General features: G+C 43.5%; 1 protein-coding gene across 1 annotated transcript in view; it reads left to right on the top strand.

Annotated features, from left to right (window-relative positions):
• The window catches only part of LOC126109574 (neuropeptide F-like), a 726,145-nt gene that overhangs the window by 379,236 nt on the left and 333,342 nt on the right, over window positions 1-13,567 (top strand). The gene's annotated exons all lie outside the window — the stretch shown is intronic.

Here is a 13,567-nt window from a genome sequence, read left to right as displayed (position 1 = left end):
TCTCGTGAGACCCACATTCCCAACATCATATGTAATGTTCCTAATAGATACATTGCCCATCCACTAGGAACATTATGTATGTAGATTGTGGACAGTTGGGGTTGTGGGTCTCACGGGAAGCGTGCGAGGGATAAGTCCCTGCAGTCGCGCTATTCATCTGTGTCCTCGGTGGCTCAGATGGACAGATCGTCTGCCATGTAAGCAGGAGATCCCGGGTTCGAGTCCCGGTCGGGGCACACATTTTCAGCTGTCCCCATCAAAAAAAATGGCTCTGAGCACTATGGGACTTAACTTCTGTGGTCATCAGTCCCCTAGAACTTAGAACTACTTAAACCTAACTAACCTAAGGACACCACACACATCCATGCCCGAGGCAGGATTCGAACCTGCGACCGTAGCAGTCCCGCGGTTCCAGACTGCGCGCCTAGAACCACTAGACCACCGCGGCCGGCGTGTCCCCATCAAGATATGTCAACAACACCTGTCAGCAGCTGAGGGTTTCAATTAATTATCATTTATTTTAAAAAATTCTTACAATCGATGCGGTAATTTCTCTGTTATGACGTTCAGTTGCGGATGTTCCTCCGGCAATATTGTCTGTGGCATAGATAGGGTTCAGACTTCATCGAGTAACTTCCATTCTAGTTGAGAGTGGAAACTTATCAGCAAATAACTGGGCAAAAGTGTTATTCTGACAAAGAGAAGCTGAAAAAAAGTGCTAAAACTTAGTTTCAAAGTCATACACATCATTTATAAAACCAGACATAATGTCTGATGGGATACCGCAATCACTGGTTATACAATGTTACTTATAATCCGTCTTGATTGAAAAAAAAAAGTTTATTCACATGTGAATAAACATTTTTGCAACCAAGACGTATTACAAGTAACATTAAACACACCCACAGATACCTAGGTTTATGCATACAGATATCTCCCTTCGATAATTTTTGTGAAATAAGCATATTAGAAGTATGGTAGCTTGTAAGAAGGAATCGCCATTAGCAGTGTACACAGAAAGATGCCGACCTATTTTTTTTTTTTTTTTTTTTTTTTGAAGAGGTGAAGCGAGAGGTTCAATTACTGATTCTCGTTAATGAGCGCCGGGAATAAACTCGGAATCAAATAAATGAGCAGCATTGTTTCCGGAGCCCTCACTGCAGCGATCAAACTGTTAATTATGTGACATTTGCAGGACACGTGTTAGAGGCCATTCACCCCGCGTCGTATCAATAAAGCCTGGAGCTTTCGGCGTTCCTGACTGATCCAATTACGTAGCACAATTGGTGGGATAGGATTTGTGAGGAGAGGGGGGGAGGGGGAAGGGGGAGGAGTGAGGTAGGGGAGGGGAAAATGGGATATCGGTGATCATCACTGCCCTGATATCTGCGTCCCGAGTTTTGCGGAGAACAGAATTTCTGCTACAGAGGAGCTGGAAAGCAAGTGGTGACTTCCAGCTTTGTCGGAGTATTGAAACATTAATTTATTCCCGAAGCGTTTTAGGCAGAACAAAACATCTACATCAGAACTGTCCTTCAGATGTCTGCATCAATCTACATCTCCATTCTGCAAACCTACGCAAAGCGCTTTTTTTTTTTTTTAAATAGTTCCATCAGTCTTCTGCGGCTAGTCACGAAGTCCTCTTCTGTGCAATCTCTTCACTTCCGAGCAGCACTTGTACCTTCTACCCAACGTCCTCATTTATTTCTTTGATATATTCTATAGTGGAGGGCGGTGGGCTGGAATGGAAAGAAGAATTTCTGGTCAGACGACCATAGGTTAATATCAACAGAAGAAAATGCTGTAAAGGTATGTGATATATACGAGACAACGTGTTACTGTGATACGATTATTCTGATCAGAATCGTCAGCAAACCAACGCCCACTAAAATAGTTCGGTCGTGCGGTAGCGTTCTCGCTTCCCGCGCCCGGGTACCCGGGTTCGATTCCCGGCGGGGTCCCGGGTTCCCGGGTTCGATTCCCGGCGGGGTCAGGGATTTTGTATTTTCTCTGCCTCGTGATGACTGGGTCTTGTGTGCTGCTCTTAGGTTAGTTAGGTTTAAGTAGTTCTAAGTTCCAGGGGACTGATGACCATAGATGTTTAGTCCCATAGTGCTCAGAGCCATTTGAACCAGTTTTGAACTAAAATAGTTCACGCACATTGGGCTGGTGTTTTTCCGTACGGTTAATGAAAAGTCTCGTTTAAAATTGCTTCGAGCCCGTGGACGTGTACAGGTATGGAGACAACCTCATGAATCCATGGACCCAGCATGTCAGCAGGGGACTGTTCAAGCTGGGGGAGGCTCTGTAATGGTGTGGGTCGTGTGCAGTTGGAGTGACATGGGACACCTGATACGTCGAGATACGAGTCTGACAGGTGATACGTACGTAAGCATCCTGTGAGCTTGCGCTTGACGCAATGCTAAGAATGAGTTACCCGAAAAATAGTTTAATAATCATTTTCTACTGTTCTGGAGTAATTTTACCGATTTTCTCACGTACTTCAAAGTCACCCAAGTTTTTAACCAATTTTTGGCATGTTATCCTCTTTTGTACAAATGACTTTGATTTCCCCATATATCTAGACGCCGCGGCATGAGTCATTTTTAGACCTTCAGGATGGCTACAGAGAAACAGTCTCAAAACACGAGGTAGGAACTGCACTATCTTTTCTTCTTCGTCTCATGAAGAGTTCAGAGAAATTTTTTATGGGCATTGTATGAAGGACATGGGTTACCTCTCTTGGGCTGTGAAAGAGGTACGGCTATATCTTCTACGGCCTGTGTGTAATGCCAACCGCGCTCTTACGTAATAGACACTATACGGAGTGAATTTTAATAAAATCGACAAACTGCAGAGGCGAATTCCTAACTGAATGTGAAAGAAGAAAGGTTCTATGAACATGTTCCTGAAAATGGACGGTGTGCGTGCAATGACAACAAATCATTCCGGAACCCTACAGAGCTGCATCGCATCCATGTCACAACAGATGTTGAATTCGTTGCAGGCGATAGCGATAGTACACTACTGGCCATTAAAATTACTACACCAAGAAGAAATGCAGATGATAAACAGGTTTTCATTGGACAAATATATTACACTAGAACTGACATGTGATCACATTTTCACGCAATTTGGGTGCATAGGTCCTGGGAAATCAGTACCCAGAACAACCACCTCTGGCCGTAATAACGGCCTTGATACGCCTGGGCATTCAGTCAAGCAGAGCTTGGATGGCGTGTACAGGTACAGCTGCCCATGCAGCTTCAACACGATACCACAGTTCATCAAGAGTAGTGACTGGCTTACTGTGACGAGCCAGTTGCTCGGCCACCATTGACCAGACGTTTTCAATTGGTGAGAGATCTGGAGAATGTGCTGGCCAGGGCAGCAGTCCAACATTTTCTGTACCCAGAAAGGCCCGCTGTTGTGCATTATCCGGCTGAAATCTAGGGTTTCACAGGGATCGAATAAAGGGTAGAGCCACGGGACGTAACACATCTGAAATGTAACGTCCACTGTTCAATGTGCCATCAATGCGAGTAAAAGGTGACCGAGACGTGTAACCAATGGCACCCCATACCATCACGCCGGATGATACGCCAGTATGGCGATGACGAATACACGCTTCCAATGTGCGTTCACCGCGATGTCGCCAAACGCGGATGCGACTATCATGATGCCGTAAACAGAACCTGCATTCATCCGAAAAAATGACGTTTTGCCATTCGTGCACCCAGGTTCGTCGTCGAGTACAACATCGCAGGCGCTCCTGTCTGTGATGCAGCGTCTTGGGTAACAGCAGCCACAGTCTCCGAGCTGATAGTCCATGCTGCTGCAGACGTCGTCGAACTGTTCCTGCAGATGGTTGTCGTCTTGCAAACGTCCCCATCTGTTGACTCAGCGATCGAGACGTGGCTGCACGATCCGTTACAGCCATGCGGATAAGATGCCTGTCATCTCGACTGCTAGTGATACGAGGCCGTTGCGATCCACCACGGCGTTCCGTATTACCCTCCTGAACCCACCGATTCCATATTCTGCTAACAGTCATTGGATCTCGACCAACGCGAGCAGCAATGTCGCGATAGGATAAACCGCAATCGCGATAGGCTAGAATCCGACCTTTATCAAAGTCAGAAACGTGATGGTGCGCATTTCTCCTCCTTACACGAGGCATCACAACAACGTTTCACCAGGCACCGCCGGTCAACTGCTGTTTGTGTATAAGAAATCGGTTGGAAGCTTTCCTCTTGTCAGCACGTTGTAGGTGTCGCCACCGGCGCCAACCTTGTGTGAATGCTCTGAGAAGCTAATCATTTGCATATCACAGCATATACTTCCTCTCGGTTAAATTTAGCGTCTGTAGCACGTCATCTTCGTGGTGTAGCGATTTTAATGGCCAGTAGTGTAGCAGTTGCCATGCAGTATACACTTAATCGTACTTCGGCTTGTAACGTGTTGGCGGGCCACTTGGGAGCTTTTACTAGGATTCCTCTGAAAATCTTGTGGATATCCTTTCCACCATCTCCCTGCAACTTAGTCTGTCTGGAAGGTCGCACGATCTCACAAACGCCCAAAAAGGGGCTTCAAATGGTGTGCGATGTGGTTGGTGTCCATGTGGGTACTTGTTTTGGTGCAGCCGTGCTGCCTCTCGGCCGTTTCCATCTGCTTGGCAGTACACAAACACCATCTCGGCTTGTTTACGGCATGAATACCAGACCATTCTGTTGCGTCAATCTCACAGCCTGCATCACACAAGAAACACAAGGCACGTGGTCAGAGAAACTGCCATTCGTTAGCGCCATCTAGCGTGGCAAAGATGCATTCCCGGACACGTGTTCACAGGACCTTTCCTCTCACAATTTCCAGTCAGGAATCCGTCCCTGTATTCGTAGGAAGTAACATGAAGCTCTTTTCAGCTCGTTGGGCCAGAATGGCAAGAAGTGACACCACGAAATTCGTAGAGAGCCATGTCAGCTTTAGCTACACTCGTCCCGTGTACCGACGACTTTACAGTGTCACAGCGCTCTTTTTCATGTTGCTGGGAGACTGTGAAGGAAACTGCAACTCGCCTCCGTGTTGCCCAAGCCCCGGAGTCCGTCAGAATAACTTGCTTAACTTGTTCCGGCGCGCAGCCCTCGGGATGGAAGTGCATCCCGCGGCCGGAATATCAAGGAGGCGAGATGTGCCACCTCATCCACATACATATATATGACTACTCTGTAGTTCACCCTTTTTTTATCAGCAAAATCCTTTTCAGAGTACTTAAATGAAACCTTAATTATCGAAATACGATGAAAACCGAAAATTGATTTTTTTCGACCTGAACCACGGAGTGGTCCCCTTAAATCTTTCCGTGCGAACTCTGCTTTCTCTTATTTTATTACGATGGTCATCTCCCTATTTAGGTGGGCGTCGACAAGGTACTTTCATATTCGGAGGAGAAAGATGCAAATTGAAGATTCTTGAAAAAATCTCACCGAAACGAAAAACACCTTCGTTTTAATGATTGAAATCTCGGTTCGCATATCATATGCATGGCATATGATTTCATGATAATATTTCATGATAATATAAACGAGCTGCCTATCTTTGGGATTTTCCAGTTTTCTACATCAGTCCTCATCAGTCCTATCTGATGCGAATCCCACACCGCACAATAGTCTAGCAGAGGGCAGACAAGCGTAGTGTAGACAGTCTCTTTCTAAGTGTTCTGCCGCGCGAGGTAGCTGCGATTTCTAGGCACTTTGTCACGGTTCACGCGACTCCCCAGGTCGGAGGTTCGAGTCCTGTGTGTATGTGTGTGTGTGTGTGTGTGTGTGTGTATGTGTGTGTGTGTGTGTGTGTGTGTGTGTGTGTGTGTGTTTCTTAAGCGTAAGTTAAAGTTAGATTTAGTAGTGTGCAAGCTTAGGGACCAATGACCTCAGCAGTTAGGTCCCACAGACCTTACCAGAAATTTCCCAATAAAATTTTGTAAGTGTTCTGCCAATAAATCGCAGTCTTTGGTTCACTTTCCCCAGTTCTGCATCTAAATCTACATGATTACTCTGTAATTCACAATTAACTGACAGGCAGTGTGTCCGTCGAACCACCCCTAAGCCGATTTTGTACCATTCCAATCTCTAAAAGCACGTGGCAAAAGTGAACGCATAAATCTTCCCGGGCGAGCTCTGATTTCTATTATTTTATTATGATGACCGTTTTGCCCTATGTAGGAGGTCGCCGACAAAATATTTTCACACTATGAGGAGAAAATTGGTGATGGAAATTTCTTGAGAAGATCTTGCCGCAACGAAAAACGCCTTTGTTTTAATAATGGCTACCCCAACTTCACAGTAAAACGAAACACGCTGCCCTTCTTTAGATTTTGTCTGTACCCTTCGTCAGTCCTATCTGGTGAGGATTCTATACCGCTAGGAATACTCCAGAAGAGTACGGTAAAGCGTAGTGTAGGCAGTCTCTTTAGTAGGCCAGTTTGTAAGGCCACTTTTTTTTTTTTTTACATCTGCATCCATTTCGACTGAGATTATCTCTCCGCGTTCGGATCGCTGTATGTAATGAAACAAGTCGATTACTCACGTCGTCGAAAAGCCTGTTGCATTTCCGCCATACTCTGACCGTTTTTAAAATTTGCTCTCTGGCGACTTCTCTATCAGCGGTAGGCGATTCTGATGACTGATAACCAGTAATCTTCATCCCCACCAGTACCTAAAATCCTCTCGTTTCGCTGACAAACCCTTTGTTATTAAACAGACGTGTGATGTTTAAAGTGGCTGATTCGTTTTGTTGTATGGTAATGTATAGTTATATTTACTGGTATTTTGTCTGTACGGTAATGTGAAGTTGAACGCGTGATTAGAGAAACAGTTAAGCTCGTATTTAAGTTCATGAGTAACGTCGTAATTTTTGAAAAGTGATCAGCAATGCAAGAGCTAATCAGAAATGCAACATTAAACTGTTTACTGCAATGCTCTTGGTGGGAGTACAGTCCGTTCTGTTAAATTATAGTAAACTGTCGTGTTAGCAACAATGCGAGAAATCTAACTGCGAGAGAAATATGAAATGTAAACTACGAAAAGCTCCCTGACTGAAAGTTATATCACTGTCGAAATATTAATTGTATCACATGTAAATTATAAATGGCCTACCAGTTTGCACAATAAATACATGCTGTGCTGCTGCCACCTCCAAACTACTTCAGCTGCTTTTGCTATTGCAGTAACAAAATAAAAATTTAAACTACTTGCAACGCAATTTGCAATGCGTGCTGTAAACTATACACACATCCACAAAACGTTTGTGCTAATAAATGTCATTACTGTAATGATCATGGTAAATTAAAGTTCTGTTACTGAGAAACTCGGGAAAGTAAAATTATATATATAGAGCTTGAAGTAACGAGACGAATACTGATTGATGAAAAACAATAAAGTAAAATTATTAACAAAACTTTACATCACTAAGACGAAATGTTTAACACTTGAAATATTAAAAATTCACTTTACATTAATAATGGAATGTACCTGAAAATTTTTCTTTACTTTCTTACAAACACATATGCTATCCATCTTTGAAGGAAAATCAGTACATCACACATTGTTATCATTAAAAATCTCCAGTTCTAAATCCCTGACCAAATTAACTACTATGCTCGGAGGTCTCGGCAAATGCGCTATTGCCTTATCTTTTGGAGACTTCTGAATGAATTTACAAAATATCTCTCCATAAATGAGAAATAATACAAGAAAGTTACTGCCGGCACGCAGCACTGCTAAACACATCACGAGATACAACTCTCTCTCTCTCTCTCTCTCTCTCTCTCTCTCTCTCTCTACGACTGCAATCCACTCACTAGCAAAGATTCTGCTAACTGCTAACAGTCTCTCGCAGCGAAACATCTTTGGCAGATTGGCAGAGATATTGCCCGCTGTTACTCAGATGTTATAGAAGCTTTGCTTTCCCGTGTGACATCCAAAATATTACCAAAATTGCAATTTTATGCTTAAAACATAACCTTTACAACGTCGTTATGTGTCACCCAACTACTCAGATCTCTGAATCAGTAACTTTGTGCACTCTTTATTGAAGCGACTGCCGAAAAGCCACCTCCATGCGATCTGTATTTTGTTGAGCTTTACCACTGAGTTGCAGATGTTCATCTTTCACTAACAGCAGTAAATCATGAATTACCACACAGCCAATTTGATCTTGGGTTTATTGTCTCGACAACTTGACAACATATTCTCTTTCTACAAGAATAAATTCAAATTTAGCTTTGACTACCACATGGCTCTCGAATCAATGGTAATTCTTTGACATCGCTCATTTTAAGACATTTTTTATTATTCGATAAGGTGCGAAATGTGCTCTTCAAAACTGGCTTCATGTTCCAATAAAAACAATTTAATTAGTTTACAGCGTGGACCAATAAGGGAAAATAATAATCAATATCGTCGTCTTCGATTTCTCTTTTCTACAGCTGTAATGCTACTGAAATATTTCAATTTTATATTCGTCATGTTTGTTGATTGCAAGGTGATATTCAACTACTTTAATGTTTCAAACGTATCACAAAAGTATTCTAGTTCGATTAAAAACTTCGTTCCCGCAAAGTGTTTGGAAACACGTGGATTTTATCCTGAAGAAAATACAGTTGTTTCTGTAAGTGATATGTAGAAGTAAATACATTGTCACAAAAGCGCAACAGTACGACTGATATGTTTACTTGCCTGCCATATATATATATATATATATATACAGGGTGAGTCACCTAACGTTACCGCTGGATATATTTCGTAAACCACATCAAATACTGACGAACCGATTCCATAGACCGAACGTGAGGAGAGGGGCTAGTGTAACTGTTTAATACAAACCGTACAAAAATGCACGGAAGTATGTTTTTTAACACAAACCTACGTTTTTTTTAAATGGAACCACGTTAGTTTTGTTAGCACATCTGAACATATAAACAAATACGTAATCAGTGCCGTTTGTTGCATTGTAAAATGTTAATTACATCCGGAGATATGGTAACCTAAAGTTGACGCTTGAAACCTCCGAAGTTCAGTTGCGTGTTGTAACAAACACGGGCCACGGTCGGCGAGTAGCATCTGCAGGGACGTGTTTACGATGACGACCGTGTTTACGAGTGTGGCTGTAGTGCACTGTTGTGGTTTGGTCTAGCTGTCGCAGTGTCCGCATGTAGCGCTTGCTGCTATTGTTATTCTGCATTCGTCTCCGCACGCAGACCAACTGTAGTACACCGTGTTACCAGACGTCTGTGATAGTGTAGTGTTGTAGGAACTGTGACCATGGTGTATTCGAACTCTGAAAAGGCGGAGATGATACTCATCTATAGCGAGTGTCGACGAAATGCAGCTGACGCCTGCAGGGTGTATGTAGAACGGTACCCGGACAGAGAGCATCCAACGTGCCGCACATTGCAAAACATCTACCGCCAATTGTATGCAACAGGTATGGTCGTAGCACGCAAACGGGTCCGTAACAGGCCCGTCACAGGAGAAGCGGGTGCAGTTTGTGTGTTAGCTGCTGTTGCCATGAACCCACACATGAGTACACGGGGCACTGCATCGTCACCGCTTTCACCCGTTTCATGTGTCGCTACATCAGCAATTACATGCTGATGACTAATCATCGAGTGCAATTCTGTCAATGGGCATTAACAAAGAATGCGTTGCAGTTCTACCTGTTTACCGATGAAGCGGGTTTCACAAACCACGGGGCCGTGAATCTACGGAACATGCATTACTGGTCCGTGGACAATCCTCGCTGGGTCAGACAGGTAGAGCGACAGCGACCGTGGACTGTAAATGTATGGTGCGGAATCATTGGCGACCACCTCATTGGTCCTCACTTCATTGCAGGGGCCGAAACAGCTGCAACACACATCGCGTTTCTACAGAATGATCTGACAACGCTGCTCGAAAATGTCCCACTGGAAACGCGTTGACGTACGTGGTACCAGCATGATGGTGCACCTGCACATTCCACACTAGGCTGACCCTTGACAGGATGTTCGATGGGCGTTTCATAGGACGTGGAGGACGCATAAATTGGCCAGCCCGTTCTCCTGATCTTGCACCTCTGTACTTCTTTCTGTGGGGTACGTTAAAGGAGAATGTGTACCGTGATGTGCCTACAACCCCAGAGGATATGAAACAACGTATTCTGGCAGCCTGCGGCGACATTACACCAGATGTACTGCGGCGTGTACGACATACATTACGCCAGAGATTGCAATTTTGTGTAGCAAATGATGGCCACCACATTGAACATCTATTGGCCTGACATGTCGGGACACACTCTATTCCACTCCGTAATTGAAAACGGAAACCACGTGTGTACGTGTACCTCACCCCTCATGGTAATGTACATGTGCGTCAGTGAAAAACACCAATAAAAAGGTGTTAGCATGTGGACGTAATGTGCTGTTCCAGTCTCTTCTGTACCTAAGGTCCATCACCGTTCCCTTTGGATCCCTACGTAATTCGGTGCTCTTCGATACACACGATCGAACAGCGGAGGAGTGGTACTCAAGCGTCAACTTTAGGTTTATGAAATATATCCAGCGGTAATGTTAGGTGACTCACCCAGGATTAACAGAAAGAATATTAAAAAATTAGTTTTTTACGAAATACGTAATAGTTCTTTTCATACGTTCCACGTCTTCATAGATGTGTTTGGTATGGGCTTATGGAACGAGCAGGGCATCGAATGTAATTTAATTTGATCTAATCTAATAGAAACCACACACAACACTATGTTATGAAGTTGTAAAGCGTCTTTTTTTGCATGCAGAAATGCGGCGTAAGTAATTTTGAATAAACTTGTGTTGTCTATACTGTTACATGCGGGGAACGCATTATTACTCGAACACGAAATAACGAATTCAGCCGAAAATGCAGCCAGGAGAAAACGAAAAAAGTGTTTGAGAAACCGAGCTTCTATACACTAAGAGCGTTTACTGAGGTACCGAAACAACGACAACATGGTGCAACACATGCAAATATAGTGAAAGAGGGTACTCTGTCAGATCAGTGCGAACCGAATATTAATACACAGCCTTCCTCTAGCCGTAGCCTACTATCAACAATTCGTATTAAGTACGAAGCACTGTCCTGTAAGGAAGAAGCGTTCTGGAATAACCACTGTCTCTATCTCACGCATAGTTGGGATTCCCCGCCAAAGAGTGCCTGCCCTACTTGCGTTTCCGGATACATTCTCTCGTTGCCCAGACAATTTCTGATGCCTGGCGCAAAGACACACTCATAAATCTCTGCATCCAGCAACCAAAATATAAACTCCTCTTCATATTGGAAGAGCTGTGAGCTGGACTTGAAAGGTGCCGCAACCACTTTACATCATTCTAGCACGATATGTGACAATGTCAATGCGTTCTGGGGAAGTTCTCCGGTTATTTGGCTCACTCGGATGAGAGATCTGAAGCAAAACAGAGGGGGCGGTGTTAGCGCAGTACCACTTCGGCAAGACCACTCCAAAGCCGAAGACAGATGCACGGATAATTTAAATACGAACCTCTGGTCCCCACAATACTCACTAATATCTGCGCAGAGAAGACAAAAGAGACTAGGTACAAGAAACGTTCCTAGAGATACGGGATGATTACGATCAGGCAGAGATTCCGAAATCAAATATTGGAATACGAATGTACGAATACGGATCACAATTTAGAAATGATGAAGAGTAGGCTGAAGTTTAAGAGGCTCGTCCGAGATAATCAGTGCGGTAACACTGCAGTACTCATGGAAGATGAGACGCGTTTCAAGTGCTCTGTGCATGTAGACATTACAATAATGAATACCTCAGAAGCCACTTCAGCTGAAGACGAATTAACGTCTCTGAAATAGGCGAGACAAACAGTCACATGAAAGATAAATGCGAAGAAACATTGTATAAAAGAAGAAACAGGAAGCCAAAGTTGAATGGCTGCCAGAAAAGTGTGAAGAGCTCGATAAAGGAATGGCAGTCGCAAGGACTAAGTCAGCACACAGAAAAGTCAAAACGACCATCGACGAAATTAAAGTCAAGGCCATCGACATTAAGAGTGGAATGGAATTCCACGGTTAAATGCTGTAGAGGGAGCGCGTAGGTGGAAAGAGTAAACTGAAAGCGTCTACGACGAAGTTTTGTCTCATGACTTTATAGAAGAAGGATTTACGTTCGATACCGAAGACATAGGGGATCCAGTATTACAGTCAGACCTTTGGAAGACTATGATCAAGAGTGGTAGAGCGCATAGCTAAATTTTCTTCGGAATTTCTAAAGTCACTGGGGAAAGTGGCAACAAAGCTACTATTCAAGTTGGTGTGTAGAATCGAAGAGACCTGCAAAATATCATCCAACTTTCGCAATGCAATCCATTAATTCAGAAGATAGCAATGGCACATAAGTGCTAGAATTGTCGCACAATCAGCATAAGGGGGGGTTTACTATCTTTTCGTTCAAAAAATCGATTTTTTTAAAATTGCATTTTTGGATCTATAAAAGTGTTTAGAATCCACCCCTGAAACGGTTTTTCCGAATACGGAACTGAAATGTTTGTTATTCACGGTTCAACAAAAAAATGCACCTGCCTGAAATCGGTCTTTTTCACGCACCAGTTGTTTTCATTCGGAGGACGAGTTATTGTACCGGTGCTTGGGAGGAAACACACAAAATTCAAATGAAAGTTTGAACGCGTGTGTTTGGAAGTTAGCCGCCAAGCATTTCCATTCTGGTGCGAAGACTGTGGAGACTGCGACTTTCCTGGTAGTCTATTCGACGCAGTTCGCCAAGCATTCGGACGACCACCGGATTCAAGCGGCCGAAAACCGCTTGTCACCGGTCGTACGAGCGGCTCTGGAGCAGCGCAGGATGGACCAGATCGAGCAGAACGCCCTCTGTGAGGAAGAGGAAGGACTAGTTTATGGACCCGGAATAGCAGATTGAACGTATGTTGCATTATATTGCATTTATATGTAGTCAAAACTTCAAACGCGTTTTTCTTGAAATTACTTTTTTTCTTTAATCGTGCGGTATGGTAACTTGAAATCTACTGAACCGATTGGCGTGATTCTTTGTTTCCGACGAAGCTAACTAAATTGTCTAGGAGTTGTACCACTTTTATTCAGATCCATCAACTATAAATATTTTTACTAAGCCGACGAAGTCGAAAAATCTATGAAAAAAACCTATTTTTTCAAATGTCCGCCATTTTGTTTCCTAAGGTCCAAATAACGTAAGTGGGGTACAGCTCCTCAAGAATCTTATATACTTCGCTAACGTCAACTCCATTTTCATTTCATATAAGCCGGTTGTCTCTGACATAGCGCGCGTGGAGTTCTACATCGAAATTTTGTTTCGTTCCGACGGCACTTCCGCCTTTGCTCTTCGACATTTCTGGTCGAAAAAAATTCCAGTTCGTAGAGGAAATATCAATAAACATTTTGACCAAATTTTACATTGATATCTGTAACACATCCCGAGAAAAAAATTCTCAAAGAAGATGCTTTTTTGGGCCAAAGATAGTAAACCTCCCCTT

This window comes from Schistocerca cancellata, chromosome 12, assembly GCF_023864275.1.
Source record: "Schistocerca cancellata isolate TAMUIC-IGC-003103 chromosome 12, iqSchCanc2.1, whole genome shotgun sequence".
NCBI classification, from domain to species: Eukaryota; Metazoa; Arthropoda; class Insecta; order Orthoptera; family Acrididae; genus Schistocerca; species Schistocerca cancellata.
Note: the sequence above shows the minus strand (reverse complement) of the source record. Positions and strands in the feature narration are given on the sequence as shown.